Raw genomic sequence first — 22,046 nt, forward strand, 5'->3', positions numbered from 1 at the left:
CATGTCTTCCGCCTGCACGGCATTCCGGTTGACATTGTCTCTGACAGGGGCCCCCAATTTATCTCCGGGGTGTGGAAGGAGTTCTGCAGGGCATTAGGAGCGTCTGTCAGCCTCTCCTCGGGTTTTCACCCCCAGACGAACGGGCAGTCGGAACGCACTAACCAGGATCTCGAGTCGGCTCTCCGGTGCGTGACCTCCCAAGATCCCGCCGCCTGGTCCCGTCATCTCCCCTGGGTGGAATACGCCCACAATTCGCTGGTCAGTTCCGCCACCGGACTCTCCCCTTTCGAGGCCGCTCTCGGCTATCAGCCTCCCCTCTTCCCATCCCAGGAGGACGAAGTCGCGGTTCCCTCTGTCCAGCATCACCTACGCCGCTGCAGACGCATCTGGCGGCTTACGAGGGCGGCTCTCGCTCGCACTGCGGAGACGAACAAGCGCATCGCGGATCGCCGCAGGAGGATTTCTCCGTCATACGCCGCAGGTCAGAGAGTTTGGCTTTCTTCCAAAAATATCCCCCTGAAATCCATGTGTAAGAAGATGTCACCCAGGTTCCTCGGCCCGTTCGAAATTGTCAACGTCATCAACCCGTCCGCTGTCAAGTTGCTCCTCCCTCCTTCCCTGCGGGTGCATCCTGTGTTTCACGTCTCTCAAATTAAGCCGGTTTCCTCCAGCCCTCTGTGCCCTCCAGCCCGAGCCCCTCCACCCCCCCTGGTCATCGACGGCGGTCCGGCCTTCTCTGTCCGCCGCATCGTGGATGTCAGGAGACGAGGCAGGGGACTACAATACCTGGTGGATTGGGAGGGTTACGGGCCGGAGGAACGTTCCTGGGTGCCTCGTTCCTTCATACTCGACCCCACCCTCATCTCTGACTTCCATCATTCCCACCCTGATAGGCCGTCTGGGCCGCCAGGAGGCGTCCGTTGAGGGGGGGGTACTGTTAGGACCTGGCAGTGTGTCTCTCCCTTTTGTGTCATTTTCCCCTGTTTTCCCCAGTGTGTTTTGTCTGTTTGTCTCCCCCTGTCTGTCCAGGACCGTGCAGTAAGGCTGCACCTGCCAGTCAAGCTCCACCTGCCTGCCTCCTCTCACACCTGCAGATCATCAACTCATCAGCAGCTGCATTTAACCCAGGCTTTTCCCTCCAGTACTCGTCAGATCGTCTGCTTACCTCCGTGGTAGTCTGTCGTTCCTCTGTCCGTAGACTTTGTTCTTCTGTGTGCGTCCGGTCCATTCTGACCTGTGTTTTTGTCTGCCCTCTTCCAGGAGCCTTTTGCCCTGTGGATAAGCCCTCAGCCCAGCCTAGCCTCGGTCGTGAGAGGAGTTGGAGCTTCCAGCAGAGTGTTTGTTTGCTCTCGCCTTTAGTTTTTCCCGTTTTTGTGGACACCTTTAGTTGCTCTGTGCAGAGTGTTTGTTTGCTCTCGCCTTTAGTTTTTCCCGTTTTGGAGGACACCTTTAGTTGGACGTTGCAGAGTGTTTTTGTGCTCTCGCTTTTCGTTACCCGTTTTTGTGGACACCTTTTGTTAATAAACCTTCTGTTGAATTTACCTGCCTTAGTTTGTACTCTCTCAAGCCATCCCTTAGAGTTCACCTTCCTCTGGTCCTGGTGTGTGTACTCACATAACATTAAGATGAGCAGTGCTGTTAGATGTAAACATGATACTGCTGATCTGAGGAAAACAGAAGAGCGGAAAGAGTCACATTTAATTTGGGCATTTGGTTAGACATCAGATTACTGTTAGACTATTACAGACACAAACAGAGGATGTGTAGTGTTTTGTATTGAAATTCTTAAAACGAGAACAAGTAAAAGAATGAGGAAAAATTAAAGGAGGCATAAAGATAATATAAGACTCCACAAACTGCTGTGACAGTCAGTGTAGGAAGGCACAGACTCCTCAAGTTACTGAAGCTCTGCTGGGAGAGCGAGACTATATCCTTCACAGTGATAATGTCCGGAACAGTGTGCATTTACTGCTATTAAAGTTAGCTTTAAGTGGTTGAGTGGACCTACAGGAGACCACTGCAGGAAAACCCAGCTGCTCCCATTTCTTTTTTATTTGGTTTACTCAGCTGTTTCTTTCATTTCTCCGTTGTGTACATATCAGCAGAAATACTGCAGTCAGCTCCACAGACAGCAACACATGCTTCAGTGAAAAAGGATTCATGTTTGCTTTTCTGTTTTCTGACATTTGTAAGTATTAAAAATACATGAATCTCCCTTTTTCAATGGATAAAAAAAAAGTTGCCAGTGCTGCATCGACGGCCTTCTGCAAGGCTAATAAATACATGATGCAAAGTCATAAAACTCCACTTAATGTCACAAAACAGATGCTTTTATCGCATCAACAAGTAAACAAAATATGGGTGGCTGAGGGAAACAGGTGGAAGTCTGCCCATTGGAAAGCAACATCACAGAGTTTGTTGCTCTTTTGGAAAAGGGGAGCACATAAAACGTGTAAATGTGGTAACAAAGTCATCGAGTTCAAGATACAGCAACTGTAGAAGTTAGTCACAAACTAGTCAAGCCTGGCTAAATTGGAAGTCTCAACCTGGTTGTCTGGTCTTATATGTGGTGGTGTGAAGGTGTAAAATGGAATCCCATCTGCCTTTCATAAACTCATTAATGATGCATGATGGTGCATCGTTGATCTGTGACTTTCAATTCAGGGATGCATTTCTGTGCTTCGGTGCATTAGGAACAACAGCAGACTGATGGTCATAATATACATTGGTGTGTAACTGGGAATTAGTGGCAGCCAGCATGTTGTGAGTCATTGACCTGTAGGGCAGTGAGTTACTGTCAAGCCTGTTCCTGATGAAACTCGAGCTTGATGCTTGCTCCTCCCATGTCTTTTTTAACACCCTGGGAATAAAACTAAAATGCCAGAAAAAGCACAAGCGGAGCTCAAAAAATGATTGAATCTCCAAAGGACACTCCCCAAGGATGCCACTTTTGGAGCTTTTATTCTTCAAAACATTTTTTATCATGACACCCAAGGCTTCAAGAGTTTTTCCACACACAATACCTACAGTTCTCCATGGAGCTGACTTTGTTCACTTAACGCTGGTGTTTTTGAATGATTTCTTGCTTTTCTTATGGTATTTAAATGCCTTTCATGTCATGTTTGTCCATAAAGTCAATAAACGTACCCGCATATGTCAACTGTTGGCTCAAATGTTGAGTAAATGGGAGCATTCGTTTAACAGTATTAATGCATAGTTTCAAATTGCTTATTAAAAAAAAGCCTTTAAAAAGTTTTCATGCTTGGCTGAGTTGGAAATTTTAGCATATCGTTAAGAACACTGAACAAAGTGCAACAGAATCGGGCTGCATCTTAAATAAATCATGACACACATGAAGCATGCGACTTAAACCACCAGTGAAGCTTCTGCTTCACTGAAGAGACAGATACATCAGATCTGTGTGGACCAGTAAATGTAAGAGTCTATAACCTTCCTTAAATTAATACAGCTTTGCCACTCGAGGTTTCACTGATGCTCTTTTAACTACGTCATCATGTTGCGTCCCGTCCCTCTGCAGTGATTTAATGGAAAACTGCTGCATAGTGTTTAACTGAATGAGCTGAATTCCTCGTGTTTGCATAGCGATGAAGACACGCATTAATGTGCATTTTCTTCTTCAGTTTTTTTGGAAATTCGGTTACAATTTGTGTTACGTTCGGATGGAAACCTGACTCATAATACCCACTGACAAGTTTATATGTACTTCCTTGATTACAACATACGTCATGCTCTGGTATGCCTACAGAAATTGTTCCTGCAGTGTCCTAAAATCTGTGTCTTGAAGCAAGAGAAAAAACAAACAGGCAGCAAGTGGCCTTCAAAACCTTTCAGGCTTAAACCTTGCTTTCCGGAGGAAAAAGTGGATTATAAATATTTAATTTTTACTGCAGTCAACCACCATGTGACAGTGCTGTTTGGACAGGTTTTCGTCTTCCTTTTCATTGTGCTTGTGAGGTCATAGAAGTCCTGTCTCTGTTGCGATAGTATGGTATCGTCACTCAATTCATCCGTCTGACCAACAAAAACATGCAACATATTTTTTTTAAATATTTCATAACCCACTGAATACTGAGTATGAACTGCATTCTGTGTGTGCAGTATGTTTTTTTTTTTTTTTTTTCTGTGTCACTGAGCACATGCTGTGGCTCTTTTGAGCCCGGCTATTAAAAGATACCACATGTATGAATTATGGATGGACTGTTAGAGGCTAAATCTGAGCCAAAATGGAAGTTTCTTTTAAGAACAGTGCATGTAGCTGGAGTGTTTAAGTTGTGTTCTTTATACCGGCAACATGTACCATTGGCACAGGAAGGGCTCATTACTTCCATGTTATACTATTTATGCACTCTGTCTAACAGAGTGAGACCAACAATCACAGGTATGTAAGGTTACATATTCATGTCTGTGCAGAAGATTACACTTAAAACAACTTACATGTGCTACATTTGTAACATTATTGATAATGGCGTCTGCTGTCCTATTTTCCCTCTCGTACTTTCTTTCCCCCTCACACACACAATAACACACAGCCTAGGGACTAAGGGCCACGGCCTTTACCTTTTAGTGTTTGCAGTGCTTATTGGAGCATGCTGTCTATGCCATGGCCCAGCTCTCAACAATGGCCTCAGCAAAGATCCCATTTAGTTAAGAGCCCATAGAAGACCTGTCTTGAGGCTAAACATAGAGTAGCGCAGAGGGAAGGAAGAGCAAAGTAGAGAGCGGGATTGTGAGTGAGCAGCAGAGCACACTGGTGGTACATTGGTTGATGCTTATTGGTTGATTGGTTGGTGAAACCTACACTAGTCTTTGTTGTCCAATCATCTCTCCTTTGTCTCTGAACCCAACCCTCTTTCCTCCTGGACATGAAGGTTTACCCGAAAGGAAAGTTCCTCACTGAACACCTGTATTAGTCACTTAACACCTCTCACAAATCCAGCATTTGTCATTTACCCCCCTTGAAACTCCAACTTTCTCCATCCCAGTAGACCAAGCAATCTCCCTCTCATCTTGATTCCCATTTGGTATTGTCAAAATGATGGAAATAGCAGCAATTCTTCAGTGAGTGTAGCTCTCTAATGGTGATGGGTGTTTTCTCCTGGCATGAAATTGCGAACTCATCTCCTGGAGGGCAGCATCAACTGTCATCACTACTGTCACGCCTGCTTTTATTCATTGCCTCGCTCTGCCCACCTTGTGGAGATGGAGTGCAACAAAGCCTCGTATTTCATGTGCCATAAGCGCTCAATTAGGATCATGTCTGGCAAGGAGAGCGGTCACAGGTATACACCGCTATCATGAAGCAGAATTAGTTGGTTGAAGTTGGTGAGTTTTATGAGGCATCATTAATGTTTGAGAGGCAACTGAATGCACTGTTTTGAGGAGTCAGGATCAGTTACTTAATTGATCGAGCCAATTTTTGGGAAAATCAGGCATTTTGTGCCCTAGAACCCAAAAAAATCTTTAACACACCCTTCCAAAAAAGCTGGGACGCTGTGTGAAACATAAAGCAGGCTGTTGAATGATTTGCTAATCCTTTTACACATACACACAATTGAAAACAGTACAAAAACAATATATTTAATGTTTGACCTCATCAACTTCATTGATTTTTGTAAATATCTACTTATTCTGAATTTGATGCAGCAACATGTTTCTAGCAAGTTGGGACAGGAGGAACAACAGACTGGGAAAATTGATGAATGCTCCAAAAACACCTGTTTGGAACATTCCACAGGTAAACAGGTTCATTGGTAACAGGTGATAGCATCATGATTGGGTATGAAAGGCTCAGTCATTCACAAGCAAGGATGGAGCGAGCCATTTTGTGAACACACTCAGGAACACTTCATAAAACTGTTGCTGGTAAACACAGTTCATTTGCAAGTGATTGCATCCTGTTTTCATTGACGTTTTTTACAGTGTCCCAAATTTTAGAACTGGGGTTGTACCAACTATGAAGCTATCAATTTACAATGTTTAACAGTGTTGTAGTGTTTGTGCCTTCCTGCCACTGATTCACATCCCCTGTTCTGTTGCACCACTGCTGCATCTGTTGGGGCTTCGCTAAACTAATGTTAATCTAGCAGTTCAAATGGCTCTGAGAATACTTTGGCCCTCAGCGAAGGTGAAGACTCAAGTCTCTGAACAAAGACACTGTGAGATGTTATTGGCCTGTATATATGGAGCAGGATAACAGTCAAAATCAAGACGACTGAGAAGTCGGTTGAGGCTGTGTCCTTGTTAAAACCAGCTACTGATCTGGCCAATGCTAACAGGTAACTGACAGGACAGTGGTGGTCTAACCGAGCAACCCACTGGATCAGCTACTGGCTCAGGTGGTCACCCAGATCTCTCCAAAGAGTACAAAAAATGATAGGCTAGCGAATAGGATAGCTGGCTAGCCAGCCGGTAAGTCAGTAATGAGCTGCTAAATTATATGATACAGTGTATAATTAATATAATTAATGTCAGGCCCGCTGTGTATTGTAAGTAGGATGACAAGCATTTTAGAAAATGGGAATTCCAAAACAATAAATATATTAACCTACAGTTATTTAGGGTCTCATTTTGGTGCTTTTTTAAAGTGCTTAAATAGCATAGGGCTAGTAGCAAGACATCACTTCTAAATTACGGCGGCTCTGTCGTGTCAGAACTGTAAATTTAGCAAATATATTGTTTATCAATGTGAAAATAATTGTGGAGATCTGCAGTCTCTTCTCTCGTTTTATCTACTGTCTGTCTCTCCCCTGTTTGTGATGTCTGTGTCTGTGTCACTGCAGGGTGTGGCCGACAGGTTGGACCCAGCCTCCTCTGCTCCTGAACACAGCAGGTTTTCAGCCAGTATTGGTCAAATTGTCAGCCCCCCTGTGTGGTAAAGTACCTTTTTGCCTGTTTTTAAGAGTCTTGCATGGAAACAAAGAACAGTATGGCACTGAGTGGGTGTTGGAGAGCAGCTTAAGTACTGCACTGATTGTAATGAGTCTCAGGTGTGTGATCAGGTGAGTGGGCAGGTGGGCGTGGCCGGCAGGGGAGTGAGAGTGGAAAAATACTGACTGAACATGTGAACAGATGAAGGAAAATGGCAGCAGGTAAGAGACAGTAGACTGTGACGGAATCAGTGTTGTTTTATATTCAGGAATCGTGATACTATCATCATGACACCCTAATTTGTTGACTTAAAATTCTGTGTTTATTTGTAATTTGATTTGGCATGAAATAAACTTAAACTGATACCATCAGACCACTCGACCTGACGCCTTCTCCAGAGCTGCATTCTTAATCATTCAACCTGCGTTTTTCATCAGATAATGGTTAGATAAAATCTTATGTGAAATAAGTTTGAATAAACACAAACCTTACAAATCTTTATTGGTTTTGGCTAGACTATAGTTAGGGTGTTCTTTGACCTCCCATCAACTAAAACTTGACTAAAAAAAAGATACTGTTGACTAAATATGTTTAAAAATCAGCAAGGACATTTGATGTGGAACTAAGACTACATCTAAATAACTAAAAAAATAGCTGTGTTTCTGTGTGTCTTTATCAATAGAAGAACCGTGAAACTTTATTATTATTATTATTTATTTTTTTTTTTTGTGCGTTTTGTGAGGGTGGTGTGTTAATGCTAAAATAGGTTGTGAAGTTGCTCTTTAAGCATTTTTCAGCAGCTGGTTATTCAAGGACTTGTAGGGCTTTCATGTTCCACACTAGGCTTGGCCACATTTGGCATTTGACAAGACATTCTATGATTGTGCGTTCAGACCAATCAGATTTGATCCATACATGCCACGCATGTAGAGAGATACATAATGATGATATTTAATGATTAAACACATAAATTCCTCTACTGGGAATAAATGATGCACAGACGATGGCCTTTGTCCCAACACAGTACAATCAGCTGCTGTATTCCCTGCTGTATGTTTGTTTATTGGCTCGAGAACAACGTATAATGCAGACCATGCATTCAGTTTTTTGTTAGAGGAGAAACTGAATAAACAGATGTACTCTCAGCTCATGTTTCTAATCAACATTCTAAGAAAGGGGACTGAAAAATGTTTGTCTTGATTGATTGTTCTTCCCAGTCAAAGCAGAAAAATCCAAATTATGCAAACAGTTATGAGTACGGCTGAAGAATCACAAGTTAGCTGAACTTCAGACTCACTAAAATTACTTCTTTCATAGGTTTTTAGATCCAAGAACCAGCTGGGGCACCACAAAGCAGCCTGCTCAGCTGAGAGCAAGGTAGACTTAAATCATACCTTCTTTTTTCTCTGGACCTGTTTGGCCTACAGTCAGTCATGATGGATGGGGCAACAAAGTATGGTCTGCTGTGGGCTTCAGCTGCTCTTAAATGTATGTATAGGGGGCTGGAGAGATGGGATGAATGGAAAAGACAGAGAGATGAGATGGAGGGACCAGGGGAGATATATGAGAAGAAGGCCGGGGAGAGGTGATAGATGCCTATGAAGAGCAGCGAGAGGAAGGGGATAGAGGGACTGAGATGGCCACAGAGAAGTTATACTGTGGGTGGGCCAAAGGGGGTCACGGTCAGCCTGTGATCTGTCACTGTCAGATAAAGGAAAGGATTTTCTCCCTCAGATAATCCTGAAATTTAACACATGAGCTGAAGGTAAGGGTGGTTGTGTGTAGCTATGTGGCAATGCGGCACTCGCTACATGTTACCCTGTATGAGTGTGATTTATAGCACGGAGGAAATGGAACCTGGGTGCTTTTTGATGAGCTTGACTTTGTCGACTCGCCATCAAGATTGCAGCCAACACTGCATGTTCTCAAAAAAGATGAGAGGAGACTGAGATTAAAGGGCATAGGGAGGCAAAAAGTTACAGATTGGGCTGTAAGAGTAAGTTTGTCCATCATTTTTACCATTTAAGCATCTGAATCAATTCACACTTCCACTGGCTCACCACACAGCTGTGTCTTTTCTCCATTATTTTTAATCTTATATTCAAATATAAAAATCACTGTATTGTAAAATTTGCTGACAGCAGTATTCTTACATCTCTTCTCACTCAATCAGATCGATTACATGGACCTGTAATGACAGAATCTGTGGACTGTTGAGACAGATCTTTTTCAGTTTTACAGTAAATGTATCCAAGACTAAAGACAGTCTTCCAACAGCCATTTGTGCATTGATGGTTTAATCACAGATTGAGATTTGGTGAAAATACAGATATCATTGTGTGAAGGGCTCAGCTGTGTCTTTACTGCCTAAACTCCTTTGCAGTTGATTAATAAGATGAATCTTAGAAGTGTTTTACCATTTTGCCATGTCAGTGGCAGCTCACTGGTCAACCCGTTAGGCCAGATTGAAGTATTTAAAAAAAAAAAAAAAAAAATAGTGAATGAATTATGATGAAATTCAGTCCAGAGATCAGTAGCTTCCACACAACCAATCCCAATGACATTGGTGGTCCCTGATTTTTTCTGTGGTGTCACCATAAGTTTGACATTTGTGCTTTTGAGTCAAATGTCTCAACTCTACTGAATTGCCATGAGGCACGTTCATGTTCCACTCGCTCAGGATGAATTGTAATCCCTTTGAATCTCTCTGAACTTCTCATCTACTGACGTAGGTTAAAATTTTGTCTGGTTTGTGACATCATACCTGCAGAAGGAGTGACACTCCCATCCACCTGAATTGTACTTTGTATTACTTATGTGCTTATTAGGAAATGTTATCATGCTAACATGCAAAACTAAGATGGTGAACATGGAAGGCATCATAGATTATCAATGACTACTTGTACTTTATGTGGAAGCATATACAAACAGGGATGTCTTTTAGATCACTTGCATGTAAAACAATGACTAGAAAGTGCTGCTTTTATTCCTGAAACCATTAGACTTGTGAGCAGTCATGGTACAAGAGACAGTCAGTTTACCTTGCAGATTAATGAATGCACTTGCACTTCTTGTGCTTTTTGTCATAATGCGCTTGTGTTGAAAACACTGTAGAACATGGATTGGCCTCTGCCATTATCCTTTATGTATTTCAACTCTTTTGTGAAGGAACTGTTTTTGTATATTTGTGGTTGCAAACGTAATTGCCTCAAATTGGCCCTTGAGGTTGGAAAGTATTTTAAATTTGAGCTGAGGATCAATGCAGGGAGAGAAGTGCGTCTGAGAATGAATTAGTTAAAGGAAGTGAGAGCAGTATATTGGTTTTGAGTGGACCAGGTAAAAAACACCATTTTGGAAAATACAAACTACAGGTCGCATGTGAGAGAAAAGGGCAACAAACTAAAAGATGTAAAGGGGAGGTGGCATTAGGAGAGAGGAGGAAGGAATGGATGGGGGAGCCAGAAGGGAGTTTTGCACTATCATAATTGTCACATTTGATCAGGGAGGAACTCTAGTTAGCTTCATGGACCACTGCTTTTTTCCAAGCTCCCACCCCACTGAGGATTCAGCAGGCTGAGCATGAGACACACACAAACAGGCACATACACACCCAATTTTAAGTTGGCATTCGTGTGTATGGCTGAACACAAACCCACACATGTACAAGCATACACTTAATTATGCTCATACAAGCATGCGCGTACGCAGATTCACTGAAAAAAGAAAACAGAGCAAATAAAAAGGAAGATCTGTAGCAATTTTGGAACGCTTTATTCAGCTGTTTTTGTGCTCGGATTTACATTAGCATCCCCAAAGCACTCTGCTTTGTCTTGATTTTAAGCAGAGAAGAGATGCATTAACACCAAGGATTACTGAAGTCTCTGCAAACTGTGAATGCAAAAGTGATTGAGTGAAAACATTATGGCGCCTGTGCTATTTTTGATCGGAGTTGCTCTGGCGAACTTCAAAGCGATTACTGCAAACAGGGATCAGAAAAGGAGAGAATAAATCCCAAAGGCAATAATAAGGATGGACATTCAAACAGTTGATGGTTTATAGACTACTAGGAGATCCTGCAGGGAAAATATACAACTCAAGTGAAATGCCAGGTTGAGAAGATACATCTGTCTGTGTCTGTTTAGCACGTTGTCAAAGTGACTGTGATTGAATTGGGCTCACTCTTTTCCCTGATACTAGCTAAGTAAAAGACTGAAAGTGAAAAACAATAGTGACAATGCGAGTTGATCCCCGAAGCTTTGGCTTGTCCTTACTTTCCCTGATTCATGGGAAGCAAATCAAACACACCATTGTTCAGGAGCCATTTAGCCTCGACAAAATTAATCAAACGGGGGCAATGCAATTTTCCGACAAGGCAGGCATTTTAAAATTACAGAGAGAAAGAGTAGAAAATTACAGCTGTTTTGATTAGGAGCCCAGCAGTGGAGTTGTGAATATCTGCATGCCTTTCGGCTTTTTCATTTAATGTGAGTATTAAGGTTGCACACAAATACTGAGAACTATACATTTGCAGACATTAAGTCTTAATAGCTGTCACTAAAGAAAGTGCTTGCACAGTTTCTTAAATGATAACAGCAAAATACAAGAAAGGTATTTTTTTTCAGTTAGCAACAAACATGAAAGAGGCAAAAAAAATTTACTTATTTGCAAAAATGCATATCCAACATCCATAAACATGCAGACACACAGTACATACACCAAAGCAGTTCTCATCCTCTACCCTCCTCTGATTAGCTCCCTGATGTTGTAATCCTGCTTTGAGATGTCTTCTACTGGTACAGTGTCTACTTCTATACTGTGTGTACAGGAACACTCCCTCTGGCCACAGCAGATGTCTGCTAATCAGGTCAAGGGGCTCCATTGACTTGTACTGATGTGTACATACGTGGTACGGCACATATATGTTATGCAGCTGCATGGACAATAAAAAAGCCTGACTTAGCTGCTTCCTGAAGCGTGGACACCAGAGGTGCAGGTCAGCTCTGGTGCTGTGTTATTGCTGCTAATGGTTAAGCTGATGACTGAATATATAAAAAATAACAAGCCGGCATTGTTTGAGTTATTCCATCTAATCAGTGGGTCCTGCAAGAAGGTTGTTTCCCTACATTCATGATTATTAAACCTCAGAAGAAGCTGATTTTCCCCGTAAATGCTGAAGTATGTCTGACATTGTCCAAAGTTTAGCTTTTAAAGTCAGAAAATATCTTCCGCACACGAAAGAATGACGTTCATTAATTAAAGCTGAGAAGGGGACGCTGCAGTTGTGCAAAAGGGCTTTAATTTCTACAATGCTGTGAGAACCATGGTAAAGAATATTGATATCCAATAGAGATTTTAAAAAGCCTTGTTTCTTATCCACTTTGTCACAGGGAAAAAAAATATAGAGCAGAATTTATGTTTGGAGAAATTCTCTTTGGTTTAATGGAATGGAATCACATAAATATCTTTTACTAAGAAGCTCTCAATCTCTGCACTGTCCTGAAACTGGCTAAATCAGCTATTGTGCGTGTTTTTTGTGTGTGTGTATGTGCGTGTGTGCATGTGCGTGTGCATGTACGTGTCTGTGTGCCTGTGCCTGTGCCTGCCTGCGTGCATTCATGCATGCGTGTATGTGTGTCTATCCATGCCCAAATGTGTGTAGGCTCCAAAGATAGTGATGGAGCTCTCCTTGGTGCTGAAATCTCCCAAGGCTTTTCTGAATGTGAGCACAACTCTGTGTGTCTGTGTGTGTGTGCGCGCGCGCACGTGTGCGTGCCTGTGTGCGTGCGTGCTTGTGTGTGTCACTAAAAGCATGATCTCTAAGCTCCGATGAGCTCTCCATGGTCCTGAAACTGCAATGAACTTGGCATACAGCATTTTTTTCCATCATCTTTCTTTTTCCATCAACTTTCAATACGTCACTTTTTTTTCACTGTTTATTTTGAGCAACAAGGTCATCATTAGCCAGTGTAGCAGGATAATAAGAGTAGTTATTAATTTCTGTAGCCCAATATCAGTTAGGCCAGTGTCTCCGTGGGCTTCACAGGTCATCAACAATAATGTTCTCAGTCTCAAGACCAAGTTCTCTAAGAGGGCAGGGAGGATGGAATTATAATCTAATAATAGGGGCATAATAGGCTCAATACTATAAGACTTCCAAGGAATGGGTTCATTTCCATAAGTCCATGGGGAGCACTCTTAATGCAGTATGCCTTATATTTAAAAAAGTTTAACATATGAATGAATGTATCACATTAAAAGTTATTTATAGCATGGAACTGCAGGCCTGCTAGACCACATCCAGCATCTAGCTGTAGATTTACTTTGTGGTGCAGAGGTACATGTTTGAAGCACCTGCCAACCATCCCCATTGTACAGCACGAGAAAACGGTTCCAGTCCTGACAGCGTGATTATTCTGTCTATGCCAAGAATGTTGCAAACAGTGGTTTCTTGAGGTGCTGTCGTGCCAAACCAGTTGATGTATGAAGATTTGAGGATGTCAGGTTTGAGTGACGTGTGCATACCGTCCTGGATATTTGGTATGGAGTGGAGGCAAACGTCTGAGCATTATCTGTAGTGCACCTTCTATTAGAGTAGTTCACCTTATCCCTTTTCCAATTAGTCATGGGAAATGATAAATTGTAAAGAGAGATTCCTATCAGTCAGTAAGTGAATTAAAGATGGCGAGTGGAGAATTTTTCATCAATAAATGTAGCTGCAGAATTAGTTGCGATGGCATGTTCTAATACTAATAAATGAGCATGATTATCACCATCGCAGACAGTCTCCCTTTTGATCTGCTTTGTGCTTTCATTTGGTCCAATTTGGGAGGCCACAAATTTGATTCTCGGCAGAGTCCTCTCAGGCGAATATCAAAATGCTAGTAGACAGCCGCTTACAAGAGCGGTAGAGGAGGAGGAGGAAGAAATTAGCACTGGCAGATCTTTTGACAATGGTACATCCAGGGGGTTCTTTTAATAAACTTTAGCAGAGTAAAGACACCAAAATCATGCGTTCTGTGCTGAATTTCAGATAGTTTAGGGGTATTTAATTTTCTTGCCACAGTATTCGGGTTACAAATACCACACAGTCCTAATTTGGCAAATACGATCACTGGAAAGCAAGTCCTGCAGCAAGTAAATTTCATATATCCTGCTTACATTAGTTCCAAAAATGTCCAGAAAGCCACACCAGAGTCTGTTTCCATGTATATAAATAAATAAATGCATGTAGAGATAAAGGAAATATAAGTGCAGGAGTAAAGAGAAATGTTGCCTCACTTTTAAGGCTAATTTATGGACTTGCAGTTCCTGCAGCTTTCATAGTTAATATACGGGCTCTGACATGCTGGAATCTGGCAGACACAGTCCGATAATAGCTTATAGTTTCTCTGTCTGCCTCTGTTCACTGAGCCCAATGGTGAGCAATTTTCAAACCTGGCTTGCGAAAGTAATACTGTCCACTTTTGTCTTCGGAAGTACGGGCTGCATTTTCACACAGTGTTCTTCTGTGTGTCTCTACGTTTGGCTGCAAATGTAGCGCCTAGATCATTTGGCTGCAAATGTAACACCTAAATATTGATTGTTCATCAAAAAGAAAAGAAAAGAAAAGAAAACCTCAGAGTAGTCAAAAGCTTTCATCCTCTGAATTTAAGATTTAAGGTTCATCCCTAACTACACCACAGAGTGCAGCAATCAAAGAATAAGAGCAGTTTAATAACTTTAATTCTGCTTGGAAATGGATGACTAGTTAAGGAAGTGTAAGAAGACTGTAAACTGGATGATAGATGTATGGATGGTTGGTAATTTGTCTACACAAGGAGAGCTGCACTGCTACAGCTCCTCCTCCTCCTCCACCTCCGATCCTTCAAAAGAAGCACTTGAGCTGACTAATGTATCACCACTTACACTCATCCATATGCAAATATATGCAGCAAGGTGCTTCACAACCTAATAACATCATCTACTGTAGGGTACGTCTGTGACATAAGTATGAAATCTGATTCCAAACCTATGAAAACATTAAAATTGACAATTTTGCATGAATTGTAGCTTTAAAGCTTCATTCAGAGTAGCAGGATTAGTCCTGAAAGCACTAAGAGAACCAAATCTCTTCTCCGTTTGAGAATAGCTCTGGCAGACGAACATAGAACTGAAAAGGACGCCTGTGAGCAATGCAAGCAAAAAGAAGAAGAAGAAGAAGAAAAAAAAACTATTAGCAGTGAGATTTGGGGTCATTAGTTTTAGTTTTTCACTGAGATCCCGCAGAACGAAACGGTGAAGCACGGAGTCTGGTTGCTGGAGGCGTGGCCCATGTTCCAAATCAAGGCAATCATCCTTTAAAGACTATGCGAAATTCAGTCATTTGTGTGCATGTGCACTTGCTGTATTTGGAAACTGCGCGTGCTGACGTCACTACGGGCGATGGCAATAGGGGTAGGAGGAGCGGGAGGGAGGAAGTTGTGAACGCGCCCGACGGATCCCCGGCGGAGGGCAGCGAGGGCGCGCATCTCTGTCCTCCGCTTGTGAAGCGACTGCAGGGATGCCAGATGCCCGACTGTGAGCCGCTGCCTGTGGATACCTAACCCAAATGCCAGAGCAGGCGACAGCCACAGACACATTTCACCCTCTGACAGGGAAGAGGAGAGAATAGGGGCAGTAAAGGAATAAGAATTGTTTTTTTTTTTCTTTTTCTTTTTTAATGCACATTTTTTCTCCCCCCCCCCCCCCCCTTCTCGCTCTGTTTCAATCTGCTTCAGATGAAGAGCTTCCTTGGACTTGGAGTACCGGGTATCAGTAGAAAAAAAGCCCGTTATCCCACTCTGCCCCTGCTGCTGCGGCGCTGCTGCCTGTGAGCGCGTCCTCTCATTGCATTGGAATATACAGCGTGCCTATATGCGCAAAACCATGGAGATTATATGACGTGGATTTATTTTTGGTACAAAACTGGACATCTACAAAAGCGACGTTCCTTCTTTTGATTTTTTTTTTTCTCCGATTGCCTTTTATTTTTCCGTTCTTCTGTTCTGTTCTTTGGTTTGATCTATGGCTACTTTATGATTTCATGTCCTTAGCGATCCTTCCTTCTTTTCACTTATTTATTTTTTGCACTTATTATTTTTTGGTCGGCGCAGAAGTGGAATGCCTCGCAGAGAACATTTGTGGGAAGAAGATTCCGCGCAGCAGCGAGGGTGAATGAATGATATTCTCCCTCTCCATCTGAGACGTGCCATGGATGGGAAACTTAATTTGTATCCACGGAACCGATCGGGGAATAGCCGTCGTATCAAATAACTACTGCTGACAGCGATCAGGTAATGTCTTTTATCTATTCAACTGAGCACCTTTGTAGAGAACCGTTGGACTGTTTCTTTGCGCCATGTACTCCAGATTGCTTTGCAGTCTGCCGGCTTATTTATTTATTTTATTCTAGACATCCTCATGAAAAGAACACAGTGTGTAAGTGTAGTCCAGTTTTAATGACGCATAGAGTGTGAGACTGACAGGGAAACTGGACCCTCATTTTCCCCAGTTTTCCAAGACTGAAGTATATCGGCTGTCATCAGCGTGTGATCTGTGAACCTGAACGGAAGTACCGGTCCCTGAAAAATCCCCAAATACATCTGAGCAGTTGAATTACAGCCCATTAGTTCAGCACAGGTGGACAGCAGCAGCCCCCTGAATGCTGAATCCCACAGTGGGGCACACAGAGAGCTGTATGATTGCCTCTAAAGCCGCTGGCAGACCTGTAACTTTGCGCAGTGGCCAAAAGAAACACACACACACACACACACACACACACACACACACACACACACACACACACACACACACACACACACAGCACATCGTGCGCACATAGCCTGCCCCAGACACTTTTATTTCCACCTTCCATACTGCCTCGCTTTTCTAAACACATTCACGTGCTCAAGCCCCAAACACACACATATACGCGCGCGCGCGCCCACACACACACAAACACGATGATGGGTTTCTCTTCCCTCTGATGGGGGTTTTCCACTGATGCCATTTTGAGTTTAGAATAACATTAAGAAATCAGAGCGCTTCCACCCGCACCGACGCTTCTTCAACAGTGCCCCTAATGACTGGAAATGCTTCTTGGCAGGAGGATGTCTCCTCCGTGGCCTGGTTCATGCATGCATAGTGTTCGGTTAGAGAACTGATGCCGATGTCCCCCCCCCCCCCCCCCCCCCCCCCCCCCCCCCCAACCCCCTCCCTGTGCGCACTGTGCGCCTGGGTGAGTGGGTACCTTCTCCCGTTGAATGCTAAAGAGCCAGGATGTACCAAAGACGCCAGTGAGCGTGCTCTGGGGGTTTGAAAGGAGGATGCTTGACTTACATCCGTACTGGCATCTCACCACGCAACAGAAAGCTCTTTGAAAGCTACCTGATCACGCACTGAGGTCCGATTTATTTGTAGGCGCCTCTGACCGCGGCGTGCGCCTGCCGCAGTGCCGCTTCTTGTTACCGTACCTCTTCCCGGTCCATTCCGACTTATTTTCGGTAAAATGATATGCTTGCGGAGGGTTTATTTATCGACTCTGAGGAAAGGGCTCTTCAGACGCTGGCCTCCCCCACCCCCCGGTAGCGAGCAGGTGGCTCCTGTGACGCTGAACGGGAATGACAACCGGGACGCGACAACGGGAGTGCAAAGGAGCCTCAGAGCATCCTCTCTCTCCCTCTCTGTCTGTCCTTTCTACCCATCTGTTGAGCAAGCAGTGTGTGTGCGCTCTCTCCGCACGCACCCCACAAACAAAACTCGCACCGACACTATCAAATCACCTTAAACAATGGAATGTAACACACATGACAGCAGCGACCTCGATTGTTTTATTCCCGGAGAAGCAATCTGTGGCACGCTGACAATTTCGCACAGTATTCCACTTCTTCCACCAATGAGGCGAGCCAAACTGTGCTACGGCAGCCTGTGGGTGAACTGTAGGCTGTTTAACGGGGGACACTGATTCATGAGCAGTGACTGTCTCCTTGGAACTTGGCCATCTGAGATTTGGATTAACAGGTCAGACTCAGCCTGTAGTATTACTCACATTCTGCAAAAGAAGTTCAGTCATCATGTGATTGATTAATACGAAAGCAAAATACTAGACAGTCTGGCCGTGAGCAGTATTAAAGAAATGCTGTCATGCTGTGCTGATTTCTCTGAGCGCACTGTCCTGTGTCCCTGCCTCCACCCTGGATGAGAGGAGTGAATAACCATAACATGGCCTCTTCTTCTTCTTCTTTTTTAAACGCAGTGAATAACCTCGTTTGTTTCATTTCTCAGGGCTCCTGTCTCAACTAATGGAGCCAGCAGAGCCGTGTCTCCTTTTAGCAGAGATGAGCAACCCGAGGATGATGGCAGATGAGTTGGATGTGAGAGAAGGCTCCTTTTTTTTAAAGCCTGGCTGGGTAGAGGACAAAGGCTGGTCAGGGGCACTGGCTCAGTGAAGCTGTGGCAAAGTCTCAGAGTCTAATACAGTATCACTTGCAACCAAATCTTCCAGGCCTGCTTGTAGAGAACATGAAGCAGAGACTCATGAGCTTAGAGATGGCTGGGTCTCAATGCTGCACTGGCATCTTTTTTTTAAGGCTTCTAGAAAAGTCCTTCGGATTTTCTTTTGCTCTTGGTTGTAATGAGGCTTTAATGAATGGTTCTCTGTGACGCAATAATAACTCTTGGAAATCAATCCAGTGTTAACCTCCCTGTGGTGCTTGATAACTTCTTTGACCATTCTGAAACATACAAAGACATATATGATCATTTTAATTTTGTTTTAAACCATTGAACCTGCTTATTTTGTATCACATGTGCACCCAACCCATTTCCAGTAGTTACTTAACTGGATTCAAGTGTCAAGAACACAACACACATGTAATTTCTGATTTGAAAAAGTTTTCCTTCTTTTCTCAAGTCAATGAAAAGCTTCTGCTAGAAAGGGGCAGGTAAAAGCTAAGTGGACTGACCACAGAGAAAAGCATCAGGCTCACTAAGTAACTCTCTTACTGAGGCTGACTGGAGTGGAGGGATGTTGTTGTTGTTGATGCCTCCAAGACCCAGCCACTAAGACCTGAAACAACAAGGTCAACTGTATGCTGTAGTGAGCTGGGTAGAACAGCCTCAGATTCAGCACCCCGGACAGCGGTCTGTGTTAGCTCAGACCACTTTTGACAAACAAAATTATGCAGCTCGATATCACTGGAAGTAAGTGACAGCATTTGTTTTCCTCATTTTCATCAAAGCCAGGATGCAAAATGAGGTGAAGTGCCCTTTTCATGGTTATAATTGGTTGCTGCTTATTGTGGCACTAACTCAGAATGACATGTGGCGAGATGGAGAAATCTTACACATTACCCAGAGCTACAGAAGTAGAGCCGATCAGTCTAACAAGAGGGCATCTTGAATACAATGTTTTTGTTGAGATGCAGTTTGTTTTTGGTCCCACGAGGGGACAAGAGGGACATCTGAGAGATCGCATGAATTGTCGAGTGGCTGTAACTGCTTGTGAAAACTCAGTCAATACAATATAAAAACTTTTTTATAATTGTGGTGATCATTCATCTTACATCCTTCAGTGCTGAGTATGAAGGATGTCTGGAAACCTCGTGGCAATCAGATGAAAAAAAAAAAAAAAAACACATTTATTGCAGAATGAAGTTATGAAATCGGTCATTTCTGACCGAAGCACAGCAGGAAGGTTAAACGCGACAGAGAAATGAGACTGCACGTAATGACTGCGCTATCACTGAATGATCGTCTGAGCAGCTGCTCGGAATGCAACACAAATGACAGTGTGACACGTATCAGCTGAAGATGTATGAAAACCGCCCAGCTCTGTGGCAGTTTTATAAGGCCTGTAAATGTGATACTAATAACATCTTCAATATCCGCCCACATGTCATGCACTAATGCTACCAATGCTACCCCCCCAACACACATACACACATACTCCATACACAAACCTCTCTGTCACCTATCTCTCTCTCACATCTCACTTTCAATCAAGCAGCTCTGAGTTGCAAATGAGCAAGAGCATATATTCACACACACACACGCACACACACACACACACACACAGTAGGAAGAAAAAAAAAATACAGTACGCAATGTGATAGTGGCATGTCAAGCTGTGTGTGTGTGCGCCCACGTGCATGCTGTGTAAATAGTGCATATGGAGTCGGGGCCAAGCGACAGCTTGGGCTTGCCTGGATCACTGCACCCTGGCTGGGCCATTGTTCCTCTGACACCCCCCTTTACACACACAAACACACACACTTCCTCCCCTTCACTGGCCTTTCCCTAACAAGCTTCCTGCTCTCTTCTCCTCCCCTATCTGTCTTCCTTCTGTTCTTTTGCCATTTACCCACCCTGCTGTTTTCCTATTAAAATATTATCCATATGACTTATCCCATATATCCCATATCCCATGCAAGGCCCACGCCGCCGTGTTATTTTATGTTGAGTATCTTCTTCAATCAGTCTGCTTGGGTGAGCCTGTTCAAGTAACATGCAGGGACAGCAAGGCTTCAGACTTTTCATCATCACAGCTAGAAACTCCGTTGTCAGCTCTGTGCACATCAACCCTCACTGGCCACCGCTTAGCATGGGAGAAAGGGCCGAGGAGCAACAAAAAAAAGAACATTAACATGAAATCTGAAGATCTTTGGGTTCAAGGATGGGTCACAGAGGAAGATACACCAGCATGATGAAGTTGTTTAGTGGAGGAAAAAATCTGGAGGGGTCAAAAGGTTTGGAGGTGAAAGATTTTGTCATCATCTACTTTCCTGCTCACCTCAGCATCATATATCATGCCCTCCTACTTCATATGCTCTGCCATGGTCCATTTGGAGCCACAGATGCCTCTGTCGCTGGGGCGGCATTCATTTGGCGCAGCCCCGGGTGACTGTGTCAATATTTGCAGTGAGTGCCATTTTGGTTTGGGGCTCTCTATAAGCATGACTGGGCTCCGGCGAGGCTAAGGCTAAAGGAAAATCAACAGGAAACAAAAAACCCCAGCCCTATAGACTTGCTCTCTACAATTAATTAAGCATTTTGGCAAGAAAAGTGAAAGGATGGGCCTCCTTGGGAATAGATAGGTTGGGGTTGCAGAAGGATGGGGGGGGAAGAAAACAAAACAAATTAATTGCCTTGAATTGCAGGGATAATTCACATCTCTAATTAATATTGATCGCGCAAGGGATAAGAAACTGCCACAATACAACCATAGAGAACAGTTAATTCGATGAGTTTTTGTGTTAATAACTCTCTTTGTGCAGAGATGAACAAGGAGTCTTTGCTGGGCAATTACTGTGCAATTTGGGGTTGTTACTTTGTGTACGTCGATCTGTGTGTTTGCTCTTGTTTGGCGACTGACTGCGTCCCAGCAGTAGTATTTGCCTTTTATGTAATGTTTTTCATAATGTATGGCCCTTGGGGATGGAGAAAGAGCAAGAGCTGGCAGATTGTATTGATTCAGAGCATCTAAAGCTGCTAGTTTATAGTGCTATACAGGAGGGCCTGCGAGGATGGCCCAAGCTCACTTGCTCAATTGCTTTTTTTCTTGGGTTACCTTCTCACAGTGGTTAAGGTTGCATTCAAAAACCTTACTGAAGTAAACGTATGGAAGTATTTTCAGCAAAATTTACTTCGCTGACTGCTGACTTTTCATTTCCGTCCCATCTCTATGCCCCTTTTATGGCCCTTGTTTGCCTCTCTCTTCTTGTCTTTGTCATTACCCTGCACACTCCAAAACACTCTTTTCACCCTTTCTGCATCCTCCTCTTATGTAACAGAAGATGTGCAGACTCCCCACATCCGCAGAAACACTCTCACACATATAAAGTTGCTACTCTTTGCAGCTCACGCACAAGCAGGCGGCCAGTTCCACTGCTTAACTCAGCGTTCAGAGGGCGCAGACTCATCTGCCTTCGCACATTGGCCTCGTCATCAGCAGAGTGCCCTGCTGTGACACCCATCGGCCTCCATTACGGCTCCTTATAGCAGAGGACACTTCGTATTTGCAGGCCAACAAGTGGAATGCTCTGCTCTGCAGAAGCAGATGGAGGGAGCCTGGACTCCTTTGTGGTGTGATCTAATGGGATCTGATGTGTGCATGTGCGTGCGTCCAGTGCTGCAAGTGCATG

General features: G+C 43.6%; 1 protein-coding gene across 1 annotated transcript in view; it reads left to right on the forward strand.

Annotated features, from left to right (window-relative positions):
* The first annotated feature begins 15,616 nt into the window (after positions 1-15,616).
* The window catches only part of adgrb2 (adhesion G protein-coupled receptor B2), a 213,207-nt gene continuing 206,777 nt past the window's right edge, over positions 15,617-22,046 (forward strand). The window contains exon 1 of the mRNA XM_070985427.1: positions 15,617-16,199. The gene's annotated coding sequence lies outside the window, so the exon portion shown is untranslated. The remainder of the gene's footprint in view (positions 16,200-22,046) is intronic.

Source organism: Chaetodon trifascialis, chromosome 17 (genome assembly GCF_039877785.1).
Source record: "Chaetodon trifascialis isolate fChaTrf1 chromosome 17, fChaTrf1.hap1, whole genome shotgun sequence".
Classification (NCBI taxonomy): Eukaryota; Metazoa; Chordata; class Actinopteri; order Chaetodontiformes; family Chaetodontidae; genus Chaetodon; species Chaetodon trifascialis.